At 39.9% G+C, this 8726-nt stretch overlaps 1 protein-coding gene across 1 annotated transcript in view; it reads left to right on the top strand.

Annotated features, from left to right (window-relative positions):
• Window positions 1–6056: 6056 nt before the first annotated feature.
• Window positions 6057–8726, top strand: part of NCALD (neurocalcin delta) — a 63321-nt gene continuing 60651 nt past the window's right edge. Inside the window, exon 1 of the mRNA XM_034422129.3 lies at window positions 6057–6376. The gene's annotated coding sequence lies outside the window, so the exon portion shown is untranslated. The remainder of the gene's footprint in view (window positions 6377–8726) is intronic.

Raw genomic sequence — 8726 nt, 5'->3', positions numbered from 1 at the left:
ATAGGAGCTGTTCCTAAAATTTAATATCATATACCGAGCAGAGAAATGTTTTAGAAAAGGGAGGGGAGAGTTGTTCTTTAAAATACAAACCTGTAATAATGAAAATTGGTTATTTCTTAGGGCAAAAGCACGATATTAAGTGAATATCTCAGAAGTGGTGTTTTTTCCTATCAAAGAAGAAATAACGTTCATGATGGCTGATGTGCCAATGTATTTCCAGCTTGAGTGAGAAAGACTTCAGAGGCATCTGCTGTCAATTTATGCAGACAACATTCAAGGGTCTCCAATCCTTTTAGACTGGAGGGCATATCTGGAATTTTGAGGGGATGTTAACAGATTCTCTGTGAAATGGCCCTTTTGGGATGAGAGTAGCTGGGGAAAGAGTGTTCCTACTCCAAAGTGTTGTTAATCATAGAGTTTGGCCCAGGGCTGAAATACAGCAGGTTTTGGAGAACCGGTAGCAGAAATTTTGAGTAGTTTGGAGAACTGGCAAATACCACCTCTGGCTGGCCCCAGAGTGGGGTGGGAATGGAGATTTTGCAATATCCTTCCCCCAGGAGTGGGGAGGGAATGGGGATTTTGCAGTATCCTTCCCCTGGAGTGGGATGGGAATGGAGATTTTGCAGTATCCTTCCCCCGCCACGTCCAAGCCACACCCACCACACCATACCACACCACGCCCACCAAGCCACGCCCACAGAACTGGTAGTAAAAAAAATTGGATTTCACCACTGGTTTGGCCTGAGAGACTGTTTTCTATGGTGTGCAAGTAGTATTAGTTGCTCAGTTCCAATTCTTTCCCTTTTTGTGAAGATGTGTCATCTAAGAGTAGAAAACATGTATCTTGCAAATCCAGCATCTGCTTTTCTGCCATCCTATGAGGGCATCAAATAGCAATAGCACTTAGACTTATATGCTACAGCCCTCTCTAAGCGGTTTACAGAGTCTGCATATTGCCCCCAACAATCTGGGTCCTCATTTTACCGACCTTGGAAGGCTGAGTCAACCTTGAGCCATTTAGAATCAAACTCCTGGAGTGAGCAGTGAGTTAGCCTGCAGGACTGCATTCTAACCACTGTGCCACCACAGCTCTTACAAGCATGACTAGGCTTACCCACATGTCTAGGGTTGGATTGCTATTGTCCCAGCTTTGTGCTCCTGTCTCTGTGTCCTGGTCAGTTTACAAGAAAGTCCTGGAAAATAGGATTGTACGAAGAGGAGAGTGAGGTTTTCTCCATCCGAGAAAAAAAATATTATTCTCATGCTGCCTGGATATACAAGCAAGTCTGATGTTCTTGACCTTTAACTGTTTGACAATATGGTCACCATATACATCAGTGTTAGCCACAGTTTTTCAACCAAATGCTCTTTTACAAAGGCTTTTTTCGGCTCAACACCTCCTTAGACTATGTACATGCCAATCAGTAGTGGGTTTCAAATCCCGTTGCTACCGGTTCGCTCGTGGGCACATGCGTGATGTGTCTCCCGCTGCCGCTGCTACTGCTTCGCCCGATCCGGAGCGAGCCGGTAGCAATCCACCACTGATTCCAATGCTTTGTATTATTTTTGTTTGGTATGTGTGGTTGACAATCATTGTTTATAAATCGTGATATGGTAAGCATATGATTATAGGTAGCCCTTAGTTAATGAAGGTAATTGAGACAAGAATTTCCATCACTGAATGAGCCCTGGTGATATAGTAGTTAGAATGCAGTATTGCAGACAAACTCTGCCCACAGCCTGGAGTTTGATCCTGACCGGCTCAGGGTTGACTCAGCCTTCTATCCTTCTGAGGTCAGATCAGCTAGAGTTTACTAGAAGATAAATAAGGTGAGTGTGCATAGTAGAAGCAGCTTTTAGGCATAAAAATTTCTATTTATACTAAAGATATGTGCGGAAATATGCTTCAAGTTTCAACAACCAACTTTCTTTGTTTGTACTCTGATTGGGTTTTCATGGAACCAGTTCATTCGATGTATTGTATGAATGCATACTTTTCTTTTTATCAGATATTAGCTCTTCTAATTTTGTTACAGAAGTTTTGAAATATTATTTTATTTTATTGCTGTTTTAATATCTGGAAATTGCCTGGAAGCCTGTAAGGATTAAGTCATGAGATCTTAATTCGAAAAAGATGACTTTAATGTGCATAGTATGTTCATTTGTCTGAAAGATGTTTTTAAAAATGTATTTCCCGCAAAAACGTTTTTTAAATAGCAGCTGTTTATATGTAATTTTCAGGTGTAATTTTTGACAAGTGTAATTTTGTGCATTTTGATTATGGAAAGCTGGAGACTGTTTGTTTGAATGTTAGTATAATGTGAAGTTCATTTGGAATACAATGTACAAATCTGCTCTTGATAGACTCCATAATTGATTTCTTTTGTATCTCTGTCTTGATCAGGAACTTACCTATTCATATTTGAAGATTAATTGTAACTTGATGACAGGCCCCATCTATCTTTTATTTTTATTTTTACTTAAACAAACACCACTGTCATTTTCTCAAAAAACATATCATATCATTACTGTAAATATAAATTACTGATTTGGGGAATGGGATGATTATAATTTTTCCCTCCTAAGAACTGAAATTAATAATAGTAAAGGTGGAAAGTAGAAGGGAGAGCTTGGGAGTTTCTCATAATGTTGTATTCACTGGGGAGTTGCCTTCCACTTGACTTGACTTAAACAATCATTCTTTTGCTCTCCAATAATGCAGTCGGTGGAAAACCGTGAATTATTTTACAGCTTTTGTTCAAGAGCTTTCATTAGTCAAAATACTTTTTTACCTTTTTTTGATAACAAAAAAAAATGTTTTCTCAACAAGGGCACTCTTTATTTTTGCCTTCACAATACAAGCACTCAAACTGGCTGCAGTCTATTAAATTCACCACCCTGTCTCCGTTTTCGATTTAGGACACAAATACAATAATGTCATTTTAAAAAATACATTGCTGAACAAAATTATACCTTAGGCTTTGGGTACAAAACATTCAAAAATACAAGCAATGTTCTTTTAATCACTACTTTTATAGATGATTACAAAATGCTTCACTTTATACAATGAAAGTATACATATTCAATTACATAGTTCTAATGAGGTTGGATTTGGGATAGAGGCCTAGAGCAGTGGTGGGTTTCAAATTTTTTTACTACCGGTTCTGTGGATATGGCTTGGTGGGCGTGGCTTGATGGGTCTGGCAGGGGAAGGATACTATAAAATCTCCATTCCCACCCCATTCCAGGGGAAGGTTACTGCAAAATCCCCATTTCCTCCCGATCAGCTGGGACTTGGGAGGCAGAGACTAGATGGGGGCAGGGCCAGGCAGAATTTTTACTACTGGTTCTGCGAACTACTCAAAATTTCCGCTACCAGTTCTGCGGAACTGGTCAGAACCTGCTGAAACCCACCTCTGGCCTAGAGCCTTTCTTATGCATAGGATGGTAACCAAAAAGGCAGTAAGACTGGGTTGCCAGCTAAACTAAGATATATTTGTCTTTGAAAAAATGGGAGACTCAAAGGATTCAAATCTGAAGCAGGCAAACATCTTCCAGATGGGTGGGCTTTAATACCCAGAATTCCCAACCATCACGGCCATTCCTAAGAAGTTGAGAGTTGAAGTCCACTCATCTGTAGGGTACTCAGATTGGGTAAGACTAAACTCAAGAGATGTTTTTTTTAACCATCAGTTGCTTTTCTTTTCTTCCAGAGAAATAAAATGTGAGGAATCAATGGCCTGACTAGACAAAATCAGCCAGTTAGATGGGAACATCACTTCTTAGGAAGTATCACTTCAGGCAGTGCATAAATTAAAGATATTTGGAAACTGAAAGCTGATTTCCCCCCCCCCCCCACCCCAAAATACACAAAAGCAATAAAGCATGAACTGATCAATCTTATTTTCCAAATTATGTTGCGGGTAAACACAGATATTTAAAGTTTTGTGAGCTTTAATCAGAATCAGTAGAAAACTTATGTTTTCACATAATTAATGGAAACCTGCAAGTAATTCTGAGAAATTGTCGCCTTTACTCCACAAGTTGCTTTTTTTACAATAAGATATGAAAAAAATCAAGATAGTCCTTCTTTCTAACAGTGAATTTATTATAGCTAATAAAAAACATAGGTGTCCTTGAAATGTATCATGATACAAGAATTGCATTATGCAATGTGCACATCTCACCATTTTCTTAACATCATGATGAGCCGTGGTGGGGCAGTGGTTAGAGTGCAGTACTGCAGGCTACTTCTGCTGCCTGCCGGCTGCCTGCAATTTGGTAGTTCAAATCTCAACAGGTTCAAGGTTGATTCAAACTTCCATCCTTCCGAGGTGGGTAAAATGAGGACCCAAATTGTTGGGGCAATATGCTGACTCTGTAAACTGCTTAGAGAGGGCTGTAAAGCGGTATATAACTCTAAGAGCTATTGCTATTGCTATCATAGTCTTGCCAGGGAGAATTTCTATGATTTCTGAGCTATAGCTGAGAAGACCTTGCTTTTTTTTTTAACCAATTGCTATTCCAGCACTGATGTGAAACTTTTCTAAAAATTTACATTGAATTAATATCTAATATTCTGTATATTTTAATTATTAAGATTAATACAGTCATATGAACAGAGCAACTGGATAGGGGTTAAAGTATTGTCCCATATAAACAAAGACACCCAATAAAGTAGACCAACAGCTTCTTCCTAAAAATACTGCAAATATCTTTAATTTTTATGGATTGTGATATCTTTGTTTTCCCTAACAAGGGAAATGGTTGAGATTTTTTGAATGTTTCTTTCTTACACATAAGAATTCCAGTACAGATATTACTTTAAATACATTTGAATATATCAGAACTGCATAAATATATTAATAAATTATATAGAAATAAAAAGATCTGCTTGAAAATATATAAACTAAGAAATCTAAGGAACATTTGATCAAAGTATTTAAACATAGTTTTTGTTATCTCTCTGTTAAGACAAGCAAAATCAAACATGGGCAAGAATTCAATAGTTTCAACAATTTTAACACATTAAATCAGTTGTCAATTTGTTTTTCTAATTATATGATCATTCTTTTTGGCATATTTCATCTATGAAGTCACTGAACTCCTCTTATGATTATTACGAGGTATAATAACTAAATGAAATCTCCATGAAATTGTGTTGTTTCTTAATTCCATTTGATAGATGGCAAACGAAAAGGACTATTGATTTTTTATGTTCCTATTTGTGGTTGCATCTGATAAGTCAACTATGGCAAACAGGAAGCATTTTGTGAAGGTTAACGGAACATTTGATCTGGTCCATATTAGTTTATTCCCTTTTTTGTTTTCTTTTCTTTAAATTCAAATTGACGAAGACCAGAGACAGGCCTTTCTCAGCAGTACTCTTATTTTACTGCAGTAACCTGGGAAATGTATTTCCCTGGATTAGTACACCATGAACATTTTTGTACTTTGAATTTTTATTACATTAGTTATTGACTTTTATTTCTAGATTTTTAAAATAAAATCTAACGTTTGCCAGGACAGTTAGCTGATAAAAATCCAATACAAATAATAATGCTTGTTATGCGTTAAAAAGACAAACCAGGAAATTTGGTTTGTGCCGGTTGTTTCAGGGGAAGCAAAGCAGCAGCCATTCCACATAGCGCATAATGTCTCACTGAATAGTTGAACTGATAGATCATGACAGTTAAAATAATTAGTTAAAATATAATCCCCGAGGCGTAAATCGGGATATTATTATTTTCTTTAGAGTTTTCTCTTCACTAGTCCACTGACAAAAGCAGAGAAGCAAAGAAAAAAGCGCAGGGATGGAGGGAGGGAAGTAAGTGGTAAAAAATCACCCCGACTCGGGAATGCCTTGAGAAGAAATTAAGAAGTGGGGGGCACCATGTCCCCCCAACATTCCTGCTCCCCACTTTACAGAACCCAAAAGGGTTTTCTGGGCAAGTCGGTCGTTAATCTCTGCAGCTCTTAATCCATTCGCCGCCTCGCCTCCTTCCTCCCCTTTTCAGCCCTCCCTCGCCCCCAATTTTCCACAGCTCCGGGGACCCGGGTCAGCCCCGACCGCGCTCCAAACGTGCACACGCGGGTCTGACAAATGACCTCTCGAAATTATCTCAGAGCGCCGGGCTGCCGTTGCTACGACGACCAATGCACTTCGGGTTCGCAGCGAGCCATGTGACAGTGACATTGACGTCAGCCGGAGGCAGGCGGTGTGGCTGGAGTCTCCGCCGGAGCCCGAGCCGTATGTGAGAAATCTGCTGCGTCCGGGGCTACTCGCTCGTTCGCTCCTTTGCCGCCGCGCTTCCTCCGCCGAGAGCAGCCGGAGCATGGCGCATTAGAGAGAAGAATTGCATTTCTGCGGGGCGAGGTAAAGGCTGCCGGAGGGGTTGCGCTTAGGCATTTCCCCGGCTTTGGCCGCATTGCTTTGCTTTGCTTTTTTTTATATATTTTTTTTTTGCCTGCGGTGGAAGAGCCTCCTTTTCCCGCCTCTTGTGTGTCGCTCCCCTTTTCTCCTGCCTCGCGTGGGCTTGCTTGAGGTACCTTACAACTTTCCCCTCCGGGGCAGAAGGCGAGTCGGGGTCCCCCCCCACCCCCAAAAGTGGGGCAGAGGGCTGAGCTGACCGCGGGGCAACGTCGGGGAGTAAAAGTTCAGGGCGGGCGAGGGAGGGAAATGCCAAGCAGCCACCGAGACTGGGCGGGACGCTGTCGGCAGGCGTGGGAGAAAGTGTCGGGGACCGGAGAGCCCACGAAACGCGGCTTCTGTCTTCCTTTCCTTTCCTTTCCCCTCCCCTTTGGCCAGGTTCAAAAAAAAAAGCACCTTAACTGGATTAAAAGAACCCTTTTTGGCCCTCTTCCTTCTCTCTCTTGCTACGAGCCGTGCTGGCTTCCCAGCGGATCGAAGTTGGGAGCATTGGAAATGGCATTTGCTTCCAGAGGAATTTCGAGTTGCATCTCGAGGCTCCACGCACGAACTTGGAAGGAAGCCCCATTCAAGTGGAAGCCAACTTCCAAGTCGGGGCGAGTTGTGAGAAGCTACCGGCGTCTCTTGACCGCCGAGGAGAAGCGGAGCTAATACGAATTCTAGGTTTCCTGGTGTTAGCATTACTTTAGGTTAGAGTCTTTCGTTTTTGGAGAGAGGCTGTAAGAACGAGAGTCAGAAACGGGCTGTTCCAAATCTGAGATGTGCCAATAGAATAGCTAACAAATGGTGTATTTTCAACTACCTTTCCATTCGCCCACTCCACTTGCAGCTTTCCTTTTAAACTTTTCTTCTGGGGGAAACAATGACTTGCAGCAATGAAAAATAGGCTCTCTCATTTGAAAGATATTACTCCCCGTTGAAAAATAAAAACAGGACTGACTTACTTGCTTCCTGTATGAGGGGAACACTGATGAAAAATAAACGGCATCTTTTATAGAATTCCAGACTCTCTGGAGTTGAGGGGCCAATAGATTTCAATAAAGAATGATTCATTGAGTTGTATTTGAGTGAGAGTTAGCATGGGTGCCTTTATATAACATTAATTAGAGTGATGTTGCTATTCCTCCTTTTGTTTAATTGGAAATAAAGGAGCAATAACTGCAATATTGATATTTTTGAAAGAAACAGCGTGACATTTGCTTCAGATCTGCATACTGGTTTTAAAATATCTCTTTGAAACGCACCTATTTAATGAGTGACAAAAATGGCTTTGAAACTTACCAGGTACACTAAAAAAAGGGAAGTTTGAAAAAAGAATAGCATATAATTTGTCTTGATATGGGGGTCTTAACATATGGGATCATATTTGTACATTTTATGTTCATGAGGGGGAATAAATACTTTGTTTCAGTTATTGTTTCCTAATAATTTGTGTTGCATTCCTGAACCTTTTAAGCAGCTTTTCAAAAATTTAATACTTGAAGATTGCTTATCAATAAAATACTAGGATCTGTCTCCTACTTAATATATTGGCTGAGGTAAAAAGAAGAACTAACCAATAAGAAATATGGTAACAGGTTTATAAATATTGCAGTCAGTAACTATATTGCAATGTAGTTTTTAATTATTAAAAATATAGATGTATTTATTGTCTTAGAGGTTAAACAGAGCCTTTTGAAACCCCACTTTTTGTATCAATCAGTTTTAATAGATTTGGTCTATTTTTGGAATGAGAACCCTGATAGATTTAATCTAATGATAACATGTATTATTGAATTAATAAAAGTGCTAAAAGATGAAAGGAATCAAGCATTGACTGACATTTAAAGATAGCCTAGGGGGTGGGGGGTGGGAGTGTGAGGTTGTATAGATGACAGGTATAAGGATGCTACTCAGCAAAATGCTATTCTGCCCTAATTTTCATAAGCAAAACTTTTGGAGAAAAGATAATTATGCAGCTGCAGTGCAAGATAACCATTCCACTCAGCTGCACTCTTAAGTTTGTATATATATAATCATGTAGCAACACTGACAACATCAAATGTACTGACAATTTCTGTAATGATTCATGGGTAGCTAAAATTGTAGTCTTTCCATTTTTACTACGTCAGATAATAGAAGCAACAATTTGCAGTGGTGATAAGACAGAGGTGAAGCAATTCCTGGATGAATGATTAGATTGTAATTTTTGAAGCTGCTGCTATAGCAGTGTTGAATGGTTGGCAGAGTTGGTCTCCTGAGCATGCAATCATGTCTCTTTTGCTTCTGCAGTGATTGGTACTCAACGGGTGGGGTT

This window comes from Pantherophis guttatus, chromosome 3 (genome assembly GCF_059756535.1).
Source record: "Pantherophis guttatus breed Tessera chromosome 3, ASM5975653v1, whole genome shotgun sequence".
NCBI lineage: Eukaryota > Metazoa > Chordata > Lepidosauria > Squamata > Colubridae > Pantherophis > Pantherophis guttatus.
This window is presented reverse-complemented; position numbering and strand designations above follow the sequence as displayed.